At 40.7% G+C, this 20,739-nt stretch overlaps 1 long non-coding RNA gene across 1 annotated transcript; it reads right to left on the reverse strand.

Moving 5' to 3' along the window:
- Window positions 1-15,792: 15,792 nt before the first annotated feature.
- On the reverse strand, window positions 15,793-19,263 carry LOC136485289 (uncharacterized). Its single transcript, XR_010766394.1, has 3 exons — window positions 18,656-19,263; window positions 17,138-17,260; window positions 15,793-16,036 (listed from the first exon to the last, which is right to left on the reverse strand). It is a non-coding gene; the product is annotated as an uncharacterized lncRNA (long non-coding RNA).
- Between the last annotated feature and the right edge of the window lie 1,476 nt (window positions 19,264-20,739).

The following is a 20,739-nucleotide window of genomic DNA, read 5'->3' on the forward strand; positions in this document are numbered from 1 at the left end:
TCTTTGCTCCTCCCCCATTCTTCACCTTGCACTCATAGGACTTGTGACCTTCCTTATGGCACACGTAACAAACCACGGTTTGTTCTTCATCAGGCTTCTTCACTCCCTTGATGGTGTTATCTTGATGAAGTTGGGTTTGCTTCGCCTTGCCTTTCACTTGAGTCAAGTCCTTGGTGAGGCGAGCTACTTCTTGCTTGAGTTGCTCATTCTCCTTTGCAACCTCTTGTGTGCATGTATCTACAACAACTTTCTCAACACAAACTTGGTTGCACAAAGGTAACTCTAAACATAAATCATTACAAGAAGTAGAGGCATCCTTTTTAGACATGTTAAAGATAGAACTTTTCTTTTTAGATGCCTTGGTGGGGGTTGTGCTAACGGCTTCAAGATTAGCAACTTTATTAGTTAGCTCATCACAATGTTTGCACATGGTTTCCATTTTAGCAAGCAAACTATTATATGCTTCTTGTGAGCTAGCTAACTTTTCTTTTAATTTTTTATTTTTCTTTAAGAGTTGCTCATCATTGATTGTGCATGCATTTGTTGTTGCACTAGTCTCAATTTTCTCAATTTTAGTAGATAGTTCAACATTGAGATTAGCAAAGTTCTCATATTTTCAAGCAAGGTTTTGTATGCTTTTTGTGAACTATCTAGCTTTTCCTTTAAACTTTTGAGCTTCTTTTGTTGACTAGTGCAAGCTTTAGCATAATTAAGATTTTCTTGCACAAGTTTATGATAAGAAGGCATATCATCATCACTATCACTCTCACTAGAGGAAGAGCTTTCGTTACCTCGTGCCATAAGGCACACATGAGAAGAGCTTGATGATGAGTGCTTGCGGCCTCGCCTCTTGTGATGGGGTTCTTCTTCACTTGAAGAATCATCCCATGTTCTTATTGATGTGAGGGCTTGGTTCTTGCATGCCTTCTTCTTTGTCTTGGGTGTGAGCTTGTTTGGACAAACTTCCACAAAGTGCCCCAACTCACCGCATCCATAGCATCCTCTCTTTCTTTGCACATTTCTTTGATTTGTGAAAATGAAATCTTGAATTTGGTTGGGCACACCCTTGACATTGAGCCTTTGGATCATCTTCTCCACCTTGTTGATCACTTTGATTGATTCTCCATCAAGATCGGAGGAAGATTGATCATCACTTGAATCTTCATCATCATCATCATCATCCTCATCTTCTTCTTCATCTTCACTTGAGAAAATTGAGCTTGAGCTTGTCTCAACTTGCATGCCCTTCATCTTCTTTTTCTCGCTACAAGCGAGAGCTTTGCCTTTGCTTGATGAAGAAGCTTCTTCTTGACCCATCTTACGTGACATTTCAAATGCCACTAACTTGCCAATAGCTATGCCCAGGGTCATGTTTCTCAAGTCCTCCATGTTGTGAAGGATGGTGATGATGCTTGCATATTTCTTTTGTGGTTGCATGGAGATGATCTTCCTCACTATGTCCGCATCATCTAGCTTTAATAATCCTATAGAATGGAGCTCATTGATAATTAGATTCAAACAAAAATACATATCACGAACAAGCTCATCATCATTCATAGTAAAGGAATCATAGTTTTGCTTTGCTAGATAATGTTTTTGCTCACAGACATTGCTTGTGCCATCTTGGAGCTCTTGGAGTTTTAACCAAATTTCATGTACCATATTTAAAGTGAATACTTGGTTAAAAACATCCATACTAAGTGATTCAAACAAGCAATTTTTAGCTCTAGCATTAAAATGCATTTCTTTTTCATCACTCTTTGTGGGCTTTTTGGGATTCTTAATGGGTTTCATCCCGTCATGAGTGACTCTCCATACACCTAAATCAACCACCTCAAGGTGGCAAGCCATTCTAGCCTTATAGTAGAGGAAGTTAGTGCCATCAAATTGTGGAGGCCTAGCGGTATCCATCCCAACCACTCTACAATAGCATCGGCTCAACGGCGGTTAAGCCAAAGGTCCAAATATGAGCCAACCGGCTCCGATACCAATTGAAATGACCGTGACGCCTAAGAGCGGGGGGGGTGAATTAGGCAACTTAAAAATTCTAACTCTAAACTATGGTCTCTTTTTCTAACCCTAGCAAAACCTATGCAATAGATAAACTATCTAGATGTGCAACTATGGTTTTGCTAGTGTGTTGCTATCTCTACCGCAAACGTAGTAAAGTAATCAATTTAAATGTGGAAGCTAAAGAGCAAGGTAGAGATATGCAAACTCCCATCGACGACTCCGGTATTTTTACCGAGGTATCGAGAAGCGCCAAGCTTCACCCTAGTCCTCGTTGGAGCCCCGCGCAAGGAATCCCTCACAAGGGCCAAGCTCCCGGTCGGGTAACTCCGTGGATAGCCTCGGGCCTTCCCCACGCGCAAGTGGGTCTCCGACGTGCCTTCCGGCATGCCTCTCCCGAATGCTCCCCGCTGTCTTCACTATCAAGCTTTTGACCGAAATGCCGCGGGCCTTGTTCCCTCCGGTACACGGTGGCGGTCACACCACAAACGCGGTTGGTGTGATCTCGCAAGACTTCAAACCCCTCCGATGTACAACATTGGTGCGCGCAAGCACCGAGTGGTAAGAGGTATGCAAACCTCACTAAACACTAGGCCTAAACCTAGAGCAAGCGCATGAGTGATGGTCTAATCAACCTAAGCACTTCGCAAAGTACCTACACTAATCACCTAATGAATCACTAAGCTCTATGCAAGTGGAGATCGCTAAAATAGTGTATCAACACCCTTGGTATGTTTCCTCAGCTCCACACTTCTCAAATGGCCGGTTGGGGGTTGTATTTATAAGCCCCACTGAGAAAGTAGCCGTTGGGGTCGAATTCCCGCGAAACTGCTACTGACCGAACGCTGAATCATCCTGACCGGACGCGTCCGGTTATCCCGACCATTGAGCTGGCAATATACTGATCGGACGCTGGCTAGCGTCCGGTCGCCTGCCATCGGACGCGTCCGGTCGTAGATTTGCCGCTCTGGAACCTTACTGTACTCGATCGGACGCTGCTGTCCTACGTCTGGTCGGTTTCCACCAGCGTCCGGTCTAGTGTCCGGTCGCCTATCTGCCAAGTCCTCTGCCCAGCGTCCGGTCGCTTGTCCAGCGTCCGGTCACCTCAGTGAGGTCGTTTCTTCATGATCTTGCGTACGGCTTGGTTCCAATCTTCGTGCTTGGACTTTGCTTGATATCTTGGGTCTTCTCTTGTGCTTCTAAGGTCTTTCTTATGGTGTTGATCATCGGATCACCACATCGCCTTCGTCCAAGTCATGTTTTACACCCTATTGAACTACAAAATAAACACTTGCAAATTCATTAGTCCAATTTGGTTGTGTTGGTCATCAAACACCAAAATCCAAAGTAAATGGGCCAATGGTCCATTTTCCTTACATGTAGGTACCATTGGCATTGGAGGCTTGGTTCCAATGGTATTCATCTTATTGATTATATAGTTGAGCCAATTATTGATAAGTGATGATCATTATCCCAATCCCATGACAAATTGAGTGAAGTCCAATTGCTATCAATATACAAGTGTCATATTCAAGTTATGGTGATTTATTGGATTATTTGATGGCTTGCAAAATTATTTGAGTTAAAGCTTGCAAATTGGATGATCATGAGCTAACCAAGGTATATCTCTTGTTGATCATTTTATTTTAGTGCATATGAGTTGATTGAATAGGATAAATATGCAATGTTGCTTGCTATGAGATGTTTGAATGGATAAATAGCTTAGTAATCAAGTTTGGATTGATTTGTGTTGGATAAGTTTATAAGATGATATTTAGTAAGTGGATTTAATGGATTTATGTCTTGTGAAAGCACTCAAATAAGTTAATTTCAAGTTTGATTCACATTTGATGAAGTATAGCTCAATAGTTGAAATTTGTCCTATAATTAAGAATCTGATCTAGCTGTGATCTTAGCCATGTATGAGTGATCAAAACTTATTGGGTTAGAATAAAAATTGGTGTACATGCTCTAGACTTATGGTATAATATTTTGTACAAATTTCATGAGAATTGGATAAGAGATGCTTTGGTTTTGGAGTGGATCTTGTCAGCTATAGTGCAGCAGTTTTCAGCATGTAATAGTGGTGGAAGAATTAAAATCTGATAGCAATATAAAAGTCAAATGAAGCTCAAATTTTTACAGATACTAGATAACTTAGTGAATCACATCTCCACCAAATTTTGTAATATTTGGATCTGTACTTTGGGAGATATGCATTTTTCTTTGATGAGTACAGAATCTACCAGAAAAGTGACAATTATTGGATTTATTTGGAGTCACTTTGATTGAAAAGTCCTCAAGTTGAAACATGTTTATAAGTAATTGAGGCACCTAAGTTTGATTTTGAGATGATCTAGAAGCATAACAAGCAAAGAGTACAAGGAAATCTGATTGTGGAAGTGTACTTGGCACACATTTGGTATTCAAATTTAAAGATCAAGATCAAACTTGAGATGAAGATGAAGTTTAAGTTCAAGTGATGATTGGAGATCATTTGGTAGAAAAGAAAAGGACTTAAACAAGTAGAAAGAAAAGGACTTAAAGAAGAAATCAAGGTTACTCATCAAGTTAAGTACATCACTTGGATCAATCAATCAAATTATTTCAAGTGAGTATCAAGAATGGTTCTTAGAGAGATGTCACTTCTCCCTAGTGTAAAGGCTTGCCGCCTATGTGTAGGTAAACTAAGTGTGGTACTTGGAAGGCTAACATGAAAGTGGTGATCCAAAAAACATTTAAGATGCTTAGTTGAAGCAATCAAAAGGGTTGATCAAGAAAAGCAAGCAACACCCAAAAGAGAGCTAGTCATGGTAATTCAAGTGGTATTCCAAATAGTTCTCTCATGCAAGCATTGATGAAAAGATGAAGCATGCTAACCACAACAAGATAGTGCACTTGATCATATTAGTGGTTCTCAAATCATATGGGTGAAGAACAGATTTCATTATTCATGATTGGTCTTCACCAAGTTTATAATTGGACTTCACATTGATATTAGAGTAATGAATTAGAATCTATGTGACTATCCTCTACTCCAACATAGCAAAGGTATCATTGTAATGTGCATGATCATTTCATCCCTTACTAGTATGCGATTAGTGCATATAGTACATGCTTCATAGGATCATGTATAACAAATGAAATGTTTAAATTCATAGCCTACCACTATTGCTTGAAATGATTAGTTGATCTAGTGGTTAGTATATAAATTTGTTCATGAGCTAGTGAACCAAAGTACTTGATTCAATTTGGATTGCTAACAAGTGACAAGTACAACATCGGCAAGATAACCCTTGTAAGAGGTGTAAAGAAGCTTGTCATTGGTTCAAACCGGACTTGGTAGCTTAGGCAAATCAATTTAGTTCAAGTCAACCATAGAAGCTCATGATAGTGATAAGAATACAAGTACAAGACAACAATGCAAATGGATATCTAGTTTGTTTGTTTCAAGAGGTATCTAGACTCAAGTATTTCATCAAGAATTCACAAGTGATGTCTAGATCAACTCATAAGTGATATCTTATAAATGGTACTCATGAAGATAGCCAAGGTTCAAGAAATGATTTTTATTGATAAATCAAACAAGTGGTTTCATACTAGAAAATTCTTTCAAGTGGTATCACATCTACACATGGTATCAATCATGCAAGACGATGGTTCCACAAGTGATCCTCAACTTTAAGTGATCAACAAATGAAAAATGCATCCCTTACCTATAAGAGTTCAAGTTTGGCAAATGGATGACCCATGATATGACATAGGGAGAGGTGTCCCACAAATTGGTATCAAGGACGAAGGTCCTATATGTGGTATCTCAAGGCCTACAACCATGATATGACATAGGGGGAGGTGTCCCACAAATTGGTATCAAGGATGAAGTTCCTATGTGTGGTATCTCAAGGGCTACAAGTGGTGTCATTCCAACAATGAAGTGATGTCCATAAAAAATGCAATATTCAAGCCTCAACCATCTACCCCAAATGCAAATCTTTGCATCAATAAGAAGCACACCTTTTATAGAAATTGGTGACAAAGGGGGAGAGATTGTACAAAGATATGAAAGCTTTGGAAGACATTGAAACAAAGAAGTAGAGGTTGGACATGAACATGGACAAAAAGGGAGCAACATTGAAGAAGAGATGGATTATAATTCTTGGACAAGAGAAGCACACAAGTAGGGAGAGCAAGCTCATGAACTTTGATTGGTTGCATTTGTTATGTGCATAGTCATGTGCTTGCTTGCATTGCATAAGCTTTTAAATTCAATATGCACGCTTGTGTGGTGTATACTAGTTAAAGAATTTGATTGATGATTTGATAACTAGCATGCATAGGATGATAGCTAGACACTTGATATGCTTTTCAAATAATGCTAGTACCTTGCTTTTAATGTTGATCTCACGAGGTATCTAGTGATTTTATTTCCAAATGATATCTAGCTAACCATGGTGCTAAGGATGAACTTGAAGGTGCAACTCCGGTTGGTATCATGCTTCAAAGGTTTACTCTATACACCTTAGCATCATTTGGTAGTAATTACTCTCCCAAAATTTCAATCTATGCATATGTGCGAGCTTCAAACCAAACACTCTAGCACATATGTAGGGTGAGCTAATACTACCATTTCGGGTTTGTGGTACTTGTCCAAAATCATTTACACATGGTAAAATTACTTGGGCAAGCAACATGAATCCAAAAGAGCTTAATTTTCATATTTTTGTAGAGTTGTCATCAATTACCAAAAATGGGGAGATTGAAAGGTCCTCATGTGGTTTTGGTAATTGAGTGACAACCTAGGTGGACTAATTGTGTTTATGTGAGATACACAGGTGATTAGTCCACAAGTACTTATGTGTGAGCAACATATGCCATGAAGGTGGAAATGGCTCAGAGATGTTGCAAAGTTCACACATGCGATGATGAAGGAGCTCATTGCACATGAGACATGACATTGAGTCATGTGATCAAGGTGGAGAAGATCAAGACATGACTTGGCTTGATGGACCGGTTGCAAGAGTGAAGGGTAAGTCAGAGGCTTTGGAGAGATGGATCACGTGGTGGTGAAGCTTGAGCAAGACTTGGCGTCGATGGATGAAGGCAACGGTGAAAAGAAAGTGAAGTCAAGATCAATGAACCAATATGATCACGTGATGATATGAAGTGGATCATATCATTGTTGATCGTGTTGGTGCATGTGTTGCATCGACATTGAAGGAGATGGAATGGAATACACAAGGCAAAGGTATAACCTAGGGCATTTCATTTCACCGGTCATAGGTATGTAGAGAAGTTGATGACCGGGTTTAGGATAGATGGTCGTACTATCAAGAGGGGCAAACTTGTTTGCATATCGGTCATCTAGTGCCACTTGAGTGATCCAACTTTGCATCATCGCTAGGATCGAGTGGCGTGGCAAGTTGAGTTGATAATCCTTTGGAAAATGATTGTGAAAATGCTAACACACATACACATGGTGTTGTACACTTGGTGGTGTTGGCACATTTGCAAAGGAGAAGAAGTTGGTGAAGAAAAGGAGTTGAATGCGCTGGTCACAGGGTGACCAGACGCGTCCGACATTAGGACCGGACGCATCCAGTATCTTCCCGACGTGACCAGACGCGTCCGATGTCTATACCAGATGCATTCGGTATTCTGGCCAGGTGCGGGTAGAGTTGTCGTGGTGACCGGACTCTAGCTCGTAGCTGTGCCTAGACACTGAGCAATCACTATTCAGCGTCAGGTCGTGGTGATGTGGGGCGCGGGTGTTGGTCCAGAGATGACTAGATGTAGGGGCGCATCTGGCCGGCCACACTGGATGCGTCCGGTCAGAGTTGAGCAGCTCTGGGAGCTCTCTAGACTCGACCGGACGCTGTCCGTCCTACGTCTGATCGGTTACATCGGACACGTCCAGTCGGTGTTGAGCAGCTCTAGGAGCTCTCTAGACTCGACCGGACGCTGCCCGTCCTGCGTCCGGTCATCACACCGGACACGTCTGATCGTAGTTGGGTGGCAATGGCTATTTCGTTTGAATGGGACATGTGGTGGTCAAGAAGTGACCGGACGCAGCGAATGGACGCGTCCGGTCGCCACACCGATCATGTCCGGTGCACACGTCTTGCACGTCCGGTCGTCCTGAAAAATGCTAAGTGAAGGGGTAACGGCTAGTTTTGCCCATGGGGCTATAAATAGAAGAGGGTCTCGGCCATGGCTAATGCTGAGCACCTTGGGGGACTTTGTGTCCATGCTTGAGAGTGCATAGGAGCCCTCTATCTCACATATGCTTGATAGTGGTCATCCGATTGTGTGAGAGAGTGATTCTAGTATGATTGCATTGTGAGGTTGCATCGAGTGGCACTAGGTGGTCATCTTGTAAGCCAGTGGTGCTTATTACTCTTGGAGGTTGCCCCCTCCTAGATGACTTGGTGGTGGTCTCCGTCGAAACCCACAAGAACCTTGTGCGGTGCTCCGGAGAAGATCTTTGTGAGGGGCATTGTGCTCGTCCCGCGTGAGCCACGAAGAGCAACTCTAGTTGAGCATGTCATTGAGCTACCCTCACTTTTAGGGTAGGTTCTTGCGGTGCCCGATGTGCGGGCTTGGCGGGTGATGCCAATTAGCCGCCGAACCACCAAGTGAGCGGTCGACACAACGGGGACATAGCGTGTTGGCAAGCACATGAACCTCAGAAGAAAATCACCGTGTCAACATTGTTCTTCCCGGTGGTTTACAATCCCCTTACACAAGCTTGTAATTACTTTCATATATATTGTGCTTGTGTAGTTGCTCTTGTAATTAGTTAGCTTATGTAGCTCACTAGTTACCTTCTTGCTTGTGTAGCATAGAAGTAGCTCCCTTGCATGGCTAATTTGGTTTGTGTAACCTTGTTAGTCACATTGCTTAGTTTGTGTAGCTAAGTATTTACGCTCTCTAATTTGGCATTGGTTGCCTTGTTTATTGAGCATTGCTAGTGAGCTTAGAAGCTTTGTGCTTTTGCTTACTGGAATTGTGTAGGAGCTCTCCGATGTGCAAAATACTAGTGGCATATGTTTGTGTGACCTTGCTCCTAGAATTGGTTAGGTGAGCTCTAGCTAGCCCAACACCTTTGTTGCCTAATTAGGATCTTTATAAGGTGTTTATGAACTTCGATAGAGGGGTGTAGTCTTGGCTAGACCGATTGTTTTAATTCTGTATTTATTTCGGTTAGCCGGCACGATTAAATTTAGAAATGACTATTCACCCCCCTCTAGTCGCCATCTCGACCCTACAAAGGTGTCGGGGGTGAGGCTTGTTGGAGATGCTTTGACCGGTCTTGACTGGAGCTTGAGGTGTACGGACGAAGGAAGGGAAGTGGGGATGGGTTTCACTATACAGTGGGACACTGTGGCAGTGGTGTGGCCTCGACGACCATGCGGGCGGTGGTGTATAGTCTTGACGACCGTGCAGGCGATGGTCTGTGTCAGGTTGTGATAGAAATCCCAGAAGAAATGGGGTGACTTGAGGGGCTTCTTGGCTTCTTATCACTTAATAGTGGCGTTGACTGTGCCATTTTTCTCTTTCTTCTTTTCCTTTTCGATGATTTGAGCCCGAAAATTTCAATGATACATTTGGCACCAACAAGATTTCTAGGATTATTATTCCACTTTTCTGATTTCAACAATTATCTCAGGGCTTCAACTTCCTGCTTTCGGCGATGTACTCCTTCTTGATGTTTTCTTCGGAAATCTTCAACTGGCAGCACTTTCTTTTGGCTTTTTCTTGAATTGTTGGAACTGATTGGCACTTGGACGGGGGCTTTGGTGGGTGATTGGCGGGGTGTCTTGGAGTGAAAGTGGCAGCTCGGTGGTCAAAAGGGAACAGCGGCATCGGACGGTGGAGGTGATAGCACGAGTGGTGGTGATGGTGCGCGACGTCGGTGGCTTTTGCAGGCGGTCTGTCGTTTACCTCTTCGGGTTGCACGGGTGTAGTTGATGATTTGCAACGTACAGTCCTTAGAGCTTCACTAAAGGGCTTCTCCTGGGATTGATTTTTTTGCTCTTTTTTACGGTCAATTTTCATTTTCTAGATAATGATTTTGGAGGCGGATCATGTTACTACCTACCTGGAAATCAAATCTGATCACGAGTGAAAAATGGGTTGTGTAGTAGTATGTGGCTCTAGTGCTTAGTTAACCGGCTTATATTATGACCTAGTATAAGTCGGACAAAATCACCTCAGAAACTGCTCAAGTGCAAAATCAGAGAATCCATAGTAGTTATTAAAGGCTTAAAACTGCATGAGAAAACGGTTTTCTAGATAGATAATCAGACTTCAGTGATAAGTCAAAGGGACACGATGACTTTTTCCAGAAAGAAAAGTAAAATTATAGAAACTCGAAAAGTTCTTGAAAAGTGTGAAAACAAATCTTATAAAAAATTTGTTGAAATTTCGGTCTCAACATTCTCACGAATGGAAGCCCAGCCTACAGGACTTTACCTGTACTAGCCATTCAAACCCATCAGGGCCCAGAATAAAGAAGCTTAAGCCTGGCTCACCTGAAATATTAATCGTCGCGCTGCGAGCAAAGAAGTGCCTTCTGGTTCTGGGCCCAATGGTTGAAGTCACATAAATTAAGTTGGAAAAAGTCCACATTACCTCCTCAATTTTTACGAAAGTCCGTTTTTCCTCTCTGAACTCTAAAACCAGGCAAAACATCTCCATCAACTTTTAAAACCGTTCATCTTACCGTCCTGTTATAAGCAGTTTTGAAGTCGGTTTTGCCTTTTTCTTTTTTATTTATTTCGGGTGAATCTTGAAAAAATTATAGTAAATCATAGAAAAATCATAAAATATAAAATTCAATTTTATTGGACTCCACAAGAGTAGATCTACACAGTGAACATATAATATGGTATGCTTTAGCAAAAAATTTTTGCTGTGACTTTAGATCTATGTTTTCTGTAATTAATTGGAATGATTCATAGATGCAGTTTCTATGGTCCAATTGTAATGAATTTTTTATGGTGGGCTAACTATTATATGATTGAACTGTAGTAAAAATGTCATACTCATTTGATCATGTATAACGTAGTTATAGATTTATTTATATTTAACAAGCATAAACCTAAATAAAATCTATAACTAAGTTATACATGATCCAATGAGTATGAAGTTTTTACTATAGTTTAAGCATACAATAATTAGCCTACCATAAAAATTTCACCACAATTAGACCATAGAAACTACAACTATGAATTATTCCATTTAATTACAGAAAAGCATAGATTTAAAGCTACACCAAAAACTTTATACTAAAACATACCATATTATATGTTCACCGTGTAGATCTACTCACGTGAAGTCCAACAAAATTAGATTTTCAATTTTATGATTTTTCTGTGATTTATTATGATTTTTTCAAAGATTCAGCTGAAATAAATAAAAAATAAAAAAATAAAACCGCCTTCAAAACCGCTTATAACCAAGTCAGTGAGGTAAGATGAATGGTTTTAAAAGTTGAGGGAGGTGTTTTGCCCAATTTTAAAGTTCAGGGAGGAAAAGTGGATTTTCATGAAAATTAAGAGAGGTAACGTGACTTTTTTCAATTATGTTGGACACAGTTAGCCTGGAAGGGCTTTCAGGCCTGGCCTACGAAGTCCGTTAGAATAAGGGCTCAATGATAAGGCCTAATAAGGATCCCAGTAAACCCAATCTGGCTGGCCAGCTCTAGCTATATACCATTGCTGCGAAATGATCGTACATTAGTTGGTTGGATTTCTTGTGGTGAAATTTGTGCACCTGGGTTCAACAAGTTCTCGACTTGGTACGGGTGCTCGCATTTTTCTGGATTTATTCGAAGATTTAATGGTGCTATCATTTCAGTGGAAGACGATGTCCTCGTCGACAGCTAGGGATGAAAACGGTACGGATATTTTCCGACCGTATTCGAAACCGAATCCGTTTAGAGGGGTTGAGATCTGTCCGTATCCGAGTCCGGATATCCAACATCCGATACCGTATCCGAATACTCAAATCGTATATTTATGATGTTGATATCCAATCGTATCCTATCCGACATAGTTGACACTATCCGTATTCGAATCTGAATCCAGACAGAAATATGAAAACAAATGTAATATCGGTGATATCCGTCCGTATCCGATCTGTTTTCATCCCTATCGACAGCGATGCGCCTATGGGGACTTCGTGAATCTCGAGATTGATCTGCCGCCTCAGTCCTTCGGAGGTGCTCATAGGTGTAAGGTTTACGTACGTGTATTCATAGGGGTGAGTGTATGTGCGTGTCGCGGATGTCTACATTGTTATGTGTAATTCTAAAAAAAAGCTATATACCGTTGCTAAAAAAACCCTCCAGCTATATATTCCAAAAATCAATGCAACGCTCAAATTAAAAAAAAATGCAACACTTAGAAAACCCACTCAAAAAAGATACGCATATGTTGGCCCCGTTCGGCTTGCTGAAACTTAGCTGTTCTGGCTGAATTGTTGTGAGAGAAAAACTATGTTCCGGCTGAAAAAAGAAGCCGAACAAATCGAATATGGGTAAGCCGAACGGGACCGTTGAAGACTAAGAAAAAAGAAGTAAAAAATTACAACCGTTGTCAACACGTATAGGTAGTAGTCTTTTCTTTTGTTTTATCTAGACAAAATAACAGAATGACGTAGGGCGACCTTCCTAAATTGTTTATTTTTTTCTTTTGGAGAAAAACAAAGCTGCAACGAAGTAAAAGTAAAAATCTTGGTCATTCCATTGTCTGGCATCCATCAAAGATTAAGAAAATTGTTTTTTCCCCGCTGTAATACATTTTTAGGAATAATTCAAACTAACAGAGGCGCAGACTGATTCACATACTATATTGATCATGTGATTTGATGAGGTATTGCATAAATGGATGGATATTTAACTTGATTCTAGGTTTCGATTCCATAACCAAGTTGGACTAGCATATGGACTTCCACTACTATAAAATAATTTTAGAAAATAATCCCTTTTAATTAAAAAGTAGTAAAAAATGTCATTGTTTTTAACGATGCCTACTGATTTTCAGAGACGGTTGATTCATTTGTGAAGACAGTCCAAAAATAACAATCTCTGTAAATGAATTTTTGGAGGCGGGCCTCCTAAGGGTGATGCCACTGAAAATAACTATTAGCATAAGCAGGCCTTTTATGAGTGTTGTCTCTCTAGATCGATTAACAAAGTCAGGCATCTTAATGTGCCCACTCTATAAATAGTTGTCAAACAACTTCATAATTTTTGCATATGAAGTCAGCTAAAGATAAAATTTATATCAAAATTATATTTCCTCAGTTCCATATTATAAGACATTTTAGCTTTTCTAGATACATTGGTTTTACTATGTATCTAGACATAGTGTGTATCTAAGTGCATAGCAAAAGTTATGTATCTAAAATTATCCAAACGTCTTATAATTTGGAATAGATAGAGAAGAACTTAATGAGATATATAACTTGTAGTAGACAAGTTTTCTACTTAAAATTATTTAGAGTACAAAAAAATCATTTTAAGTTCTTAAAATTTGAAATTTAAAATTTATAATGTTCATACAACCTCTGACGCTGACATGGTATAGATCGACTAAAGTTGTATTTCTCAACGCAATCTACAAGTGTTAAGTTCACATGTTTATGACTTGAAGTCACGTTTGGGGTCACAAATATGTGCTTTTAATTAGTTCACAGGTTTTGAAATGCATATTGTAGAATTTCCAAACGATGTCGGATGTTGACATGTCCAACACTAAAGTTTTTGCAGTGGTCTACAATCTACAATATTGTAGTTGACTAGTTTTTTATTTTAAAGGTACCATGACGCCTAATAATGGGGTCAATTACATCACTTAAAAATTAAGCCCCAAAGTCACTTATAAGACCTACACAAGTTCTATCTAGATGTGCACTAGGTTTTTCAAGTGTTGCCATCTCTAACACAAAAGACTTTGGCAACCAAGGCACCAAACCTATCAACTTACTTAGCAAGCTAGATTAGAAAGGTAAATCACACACCAAGGAATGCTATAAATAAATGTGGAAATAATGTAACTGTGCTAGAGGATGGAAAACTCCTGTACGATGATGTTTACTTGACGTACTGAAAGCTCACGCTTTCTACTAGTTTTTGTGGATCCCTCACAAAGATGCCCTCACAAGGGCCAAGCTTTGAGATCTGGCAATTATGGAGATAGCTCATTGGTCATCCCCATGCATATATGTGGGTCTCCGCCAAGCCTCTCCCGGATTGGTTCCCGCTGTCTCCACTAGCTGAGCTTTGGCAAGAACACCGAGGGCCTTACGTCCCTCCTACACCATCGGCGACCACTTCACAAACTCAGTTGGAGGGTCTCGCAGGACTTACAAGTATTGAGTAGTAACACTTGGTACGTGCAAGCACTAATAGCAAGGACCTATGTAAAGATCAATAAACACTTGGACTAAACCTATAGAAAGCGCTAAAGCAGCCTCTAACTAGCCTAAACACTAGTCCTAGTACTTTTGCTAATCTAGTAATCTCACTCTCTAGCACTAAACTCTGGTGCCCACACCAAGCTTCCAACCTTGCCTCAGACTAACCCCACTAGAATTCTCTGGTGCTAATGTTTGAGCATTCTGGTGCTCACCAGAATTTTTTGGTGCACCTCTCTGGTGCTGCTCTTAGTGCAGTTCTTGATGTCTATTTGTCAAAGCTTCTCTTTCTTGATGTCTTGAACTTCTTTTGCTTGTCTTCTAGAACCTTTAATACTTCTCTATGATCTTCATTTGAGGTGTAGGTTCCTTGATCTTCAACTTATCCTAGCTCAAGTCTATCTCTTGCATCCATAGAACTAAATACCATATATACTAGCAAATTTTGTTAGTCCTAATAGCTCTGTTGTCAATTGACCGCCAAAATACCTAAACCATTGCTAGGCTCCACCGAAATATCTAAACATTGTTAGTCGTAATGGCTATGTTGTCAATCAGCCACCAAAATCACAAAGTTATTTGGAGTCAAATATCCATATTAAATCCTTAGATTTTGAGATTCAGCTATCAAAATTATTAAAGAATCTCGTACGCAAACACACCCTATACCAAAGTTGTAGTGCTCCACAAGATCTTAAATTTTGTAGTTAAATTTTTTTTTTATTTGAGATCATTTGGCAGCCAAAACATTAATACAATATTATTAAATGTTCATACACAAAAGTATATATAGCATCATATACTTACCTATGTGAGTGCGTAGTATAGTGGTAGTGAAGGGTCAGGTGAGACTAGAGGTAATGGAATCGAATATTACAAAGTATAATTTCTGTTTTCTCAAAACCATTTAGATATATACGCAAGCTTCTTAAAGCGTCAAAAAAAAAATACGGCCTATGAAAATCCTTTCTCCACCGGGGAGAAATTAAATAAACATGTTCATGCATGTCATATCAAGCCTTTCTCACCTACTAATTTCCCAGCATATACTGTATAGTACACCACTACACACAAAGTGGCCACCTTCCTGCACTGACAAAAGCCTACAGTAGCACCGCCATCCATATCCACGAGAGTAGTACTTGTGAGCATTCCAACTAACGTGACCATGCATAGTTGCATATCATTATAGGTTCACAATAAACTAATCATAAAATGTACTCTGGCAGAACCACCCTAATTATATGACCCACGCGCATCTGTCATTATCCTTAAAACCTCTGACTGCTGCACACGAGAGCCACATAACTTAGTGAGTCTGTCAGGTGTCCTCGGGGAGCCCCGAATCATCCATATTTTACAACTCATACATGATCAACATGGAGTTGTCACAACATTACAATATTTGGTAAAAAATAACTTACATCAGAGTGTAGAAAAATTATAACATTAGGTTACAAAACATGTTTAAGTAAAACTTAACTCAAGGTCCAACAGATGTATAGACTACAGAAGAACAACTTAGATGAAGCATGTAAGGTAGATGAGATGGTCAGATCATGCCGAGCCCATCGACATGACTTCAATTAGCAGCCCAAGTCAGCTCCTGCAACAGGGGTTAATAAACCCTGAGTACTTGAGAGTATTCAACAAGTCTTACCCGACTAAAAGAAAAGACTCCAAGGACATGCAGCCTTTAAAGGAAAGTTGGAAGCAAGTAACTTTTGTAGAAAAGCTTACTACAAGTGGATCCTTACTATCAATGTTTTAGCTTCGGATTAAGTTATCATCGGTATCTAGTTAGCACCTGGTCTAATCAATCACTTCATTAAGCATCTCATCTCATCTCATTTTATCTCACCTCATATCCAATAGTACCATTATTTTATTGATTAATCTACGATGTAGGTCGGAGGATCGATTCTTCATCTCCGAGAAACAACGATGATTCGAATCGATTGGCCCAGCTGGGTTTCCTTACCACACGATATATGCAGGTACTAGCCCTACATATATCAACCTTCACTCGGATCCTCCAAAACATGAACCGATCTGCGCTACCCGAGAGCACAGTACTCCACCTCCCAGTGCCGCTCCTGGCAGATTCAACGGATGTTTACACGCTACTCTCACCATCTCCCATGCCCAGTGCGCAGTTGTCTTTTCACTTAATAGAATAGCCGAGGTATCAGGCTTATCGGAGTATGTGGCCCGTACTAGCAAAGTCTCGACCACACACATGCCTACAACGGTACGGTCCTCAATCGACATAGGCGGGACGATGCACAGCAGGCTATCCCTGTCGGCCTACCCACCAGAGACATATCTCATGTTCCGTACTGGGACATTACCCTTATCCGTACGGAGACATAACCATGTCCCGCCTCTGTCTCGATTTAGATATTTAACATTAACAGGGTAATCTCATGAGCCATCAGCAGAGCTGAGGAGAACATGGTAAAACCTATTTCTCGCGAACGATGAAACCATCATTCGACTTTTTACCGAAGTCTAAGCATTACTTAGCATAAGACGTATCGACCTATCCATACTAGCAGGGTATAACCAAGGATACTTGTATATCAAGGTAATCATGCATGCAACGCTATTCGACCAACTCCTAATTACTTAATGCACATCTCACAAGATTTAAAGTGTAATAAAGATTTGTAAATGCTATAGAAGGGTGGTATGCACCGGGGCTTGCCTGCGTTGCAGAGAAGGTTAGATTTCAGAGAAAGGTCCGGTAGTCAGACTTGACATCTACACCACTAGTGGATGGACCTTCTCCGAAACTTGATCAACACGAGGCTTCACACTCTCGTAAGCACTACACGTAATAAATGATGCTTGCTTAATAAGATGGACTATTTGCCATGATGCATGATGATGTATACACATGTGCATAACATAAGCTAAATAAGATTAAAAAGTTGAGTACAACTTTCCTTCACCAAAGAACCAGGTTCATTATCATAAAAACACTTTAATTAATTAACTATCAAATTAATTAGTTGTCTATCATGGAAGGATTAACTTAACATGGACCAACAGGTGATTAGCATGAAAAGCATCTACATAGCATAACCACTTACTCAACCATTGCATACATGGAGTACCAAGGCTTATATACATGCATTTACTAATTAAACATTTAGTTAAACCATATATTTAATATATAACAAGTTGATGATAAGCATATCATGGAAAGTAATTAAGTTGCCAAGGAACAACAAGTGTTTGGTGTTCCAAGGTCCACAATCACATCAAAGTCATTTAAGGATTTATAGAAATCATTTTGTTATTTTTATGAATCCATAAAAGGCATTTAAATTAAGTAGACAATTTATTTTCATCAAAATAGTACCAAACTTTTTTGTGAAGGTATATATAAGCATGTAAAGCATGCACATAAAGTTTCATGATAGAAGCATAACTATTTTAGACCTATAAAAACCATGGAATTTTATTAATTAAACTATTTTATTAAAATCGATCACGATGTGCCATGATGCATGATGATGATGTAACCATGTAAAGCATCGATCACGATGCACATAAACTATTTTATTAATTAAAATAGGTAATTTTAAAGCATTCAAAAACTATTGATTTTCAATATTTCATATTTTTCCTAGATATAGCATATCATGAAGAGGCTACACAAAAATTTTCACAATTTTATCATGCACCAGGAATGAATTATGAATTAAACAAAATCAACATCAATAAAACATTTTCTGGAAAAGAATAAAACCGAGAAAACATTTTTTGTTTGCACTCAGGACCCTGCCAGCCACAGAGACTGACAGAGGGGACCCCGGTCAACTGCGGCGGCCACCCCGCGCTGACCGGCGGGTTATCGCCGCCGGCGAGACCTCCAGTGACGCGGGCTACTCCGGCTTGACCCTCTCCCTTCTCCGCACCTCCTCGACGACCTAAGCGATCAACTAGGGCACTACGGCGAGCACAGTCGCGGCCATGGCAGACCGGCTGCACTCCGGTGCGACGGCACATGCCGACGGTGAGGTCTCCGGTCGTGGAAACGATACCATAAGCTTCCCCTCACCCAGGGTATCCTAGGCATGGTGGCGGTTAAAGAGATTACCGCTTCGTGTGAGCACGATGCCAGCCATGGCGACCACGGCGGCGCGGCGAGCGGCGCGCCGGCCACTAACGGCCAGTAGAGATTAAACTAAGGCGGCAGACAGCACCAGGGGCTCACCTCGATCACGATGGGCTAGGCGGTTGAAGCGGAGGCGGCGTGGAGCGTGCTGTCGACGGTGATGGTGTGTGCATCGGCGCGAACCCGGCGGCGAGGTGGCGTACTGGCGTTCCGGGGTTCCAGCCGGTGCCTGACAAAATTAAAAGGCTGATGAGCATCACTGAACCACCAGGAATCGAAAACAACAAGAGGCAGGGCAGGAGCTGCTCCGGTTAAGCCCGGCCACGGTGAGGTGGAGCTTCGGCGGCCATGGCGAGCCGCCGCGGCGAGAACGGCGCGCGGCGGTGATTAGAATAGAGAGAGACAGAGCGAGCGGGTCGGCGAGGGGCACAAGGACATGACGAATCTGTGCACGCGATAAATTGGATGGAGGTGCCACGGCGGCGGCTAATTTCGCCGGCGCGTGAGGTTAGCCAGCGGCGGCACTGCGGGAGGGAAAGAGCGAGACGACCGGCGGCGTCGCGTCTTATCGGGCGAGGGCAAAGCGTCGAGGTTGCCAGCTCCTTCTTGGGCTTTGCCACCGAAGTAGCTGCGTGTCCAGCATGCGCTAACGGGGGCGGTGGCCGTTGGCGGCAAGCAGGCTGCCTGCTGCTGGCGATGGAGCTCTGCTCCAATCCAGCAGACTGAACCCGCCCCGTGCCCCTCTCCTGATCTCACAGTTTTGCAAAACAACTTGAAAAACTATCTTAATAAAACTTGCTCTCTGATCCATGATCTTCAACATTTCTTTAAGGCTTCAGATCAAAAGACCAAAGAATTTTGAGATTTTGAAAGGCGAACAGAGGTTCAGTGAAACTGAAATCAGTTTCAGGTTTTGAAAGCTGTTTTAATAAAACATTTTTGGGTAATTAATTAAAGGCCAAGCATCTATCAAGTTTAACAACCAATTACACAGTAACACAGATCATGTATCATACCAAGCAATGGAACAAAGTTGGAACAAATTTTATTTATGAAATTTCATTTAATAAAAAGGGGGCATACCCAGTGCATAGAGCTCCCGCTCTATGCGGGGTCTGGGGAAGAGTGTCAGTGACAAGCCTTATCCTCGCCTGTGCAATGCGAGGAGACCGCGACTCGAACCCGAGACCTTCCGGTCACAGGCGGTAAGACTCTACCACTTCCACCAGGCCCGCCCTTCATGAAATTTCATTTAATTATTCACCAAAATTTGAACTTTAAAACTGATATTAGGGACTTGGACAGAAATTGACTAAGTATGAAATTTCAACCTTAAATTCAATCTTTGGGATCAAATTTAAACATATTTGATTTAGAAACATCATCAATGTTTGGTCCCATATTATAAAGCATACTTTGAACCATAAAGTTTACTTTGACCAAATTTTAATTGTTTAAGCAAATTCACATATATAAGTTCACCAAGTTTCTTAATCTCTATTATAGACATCATTTCATGCAACATGTGAAACATCACATATGAAACACCATAATGCAACAGATGAAACATCTTATATGCATCATAGACATGGTATAAATCAAACATAGAATGCAATACTTGAAACATGGAATGCATTTATAACTCAATGCTTGATGTTTATGCTTGATGATGCTCATGATCAAGTTTTTAATTGCTTTTTAACATCTGGGATGTTACATGTAATATATATATATATATATATATATATATATATATATATATATATATATATATATATATATATATATATATATATATATATATATATATATATATATATATATATAGTATAAAGGCAGGCGCTCATAATAACTAGTTGACGCGTGACCTACTGACCTAATACATGTCATCAAATAGTACTCCTATGCAAAGTCCACAGTGTCCTTAATTTCCCTGTTACACGCATCATCACCTACAACAGCTTATTGCCATATGCTGCTTATCACATGTCCTTGGGAGTTGGGACACTGAAGCTGATCGCTAAGCAAGTACCTTCTGGATTTTGATGGGAGAACATGAATGCTTGTTGTAGGTTACTGTTGGATTGACATCGGGGATTGGTGGATAGAGACAGCATAGCAACATATAGAATGATAGAGAGATAAAAGGTCATTTTGTTTTCTTCTCGTTTTTCGGGGGTTGG

Source organism: Miscanthus floridulus, chromosome 10, assembly GCF_019320115.1.
Source record: "Miscanthus floridulus cultivar M001 chromosome 10, ASM1932011v1, whole genome shotgun sequence".
Classification (NCBI taxonomy): Eukaryota; Viridiplantae; Streptophyta; class Magnoliopsida; order Poales; family Poaceae; genus Miscanthus; species Miscanthus floridulus.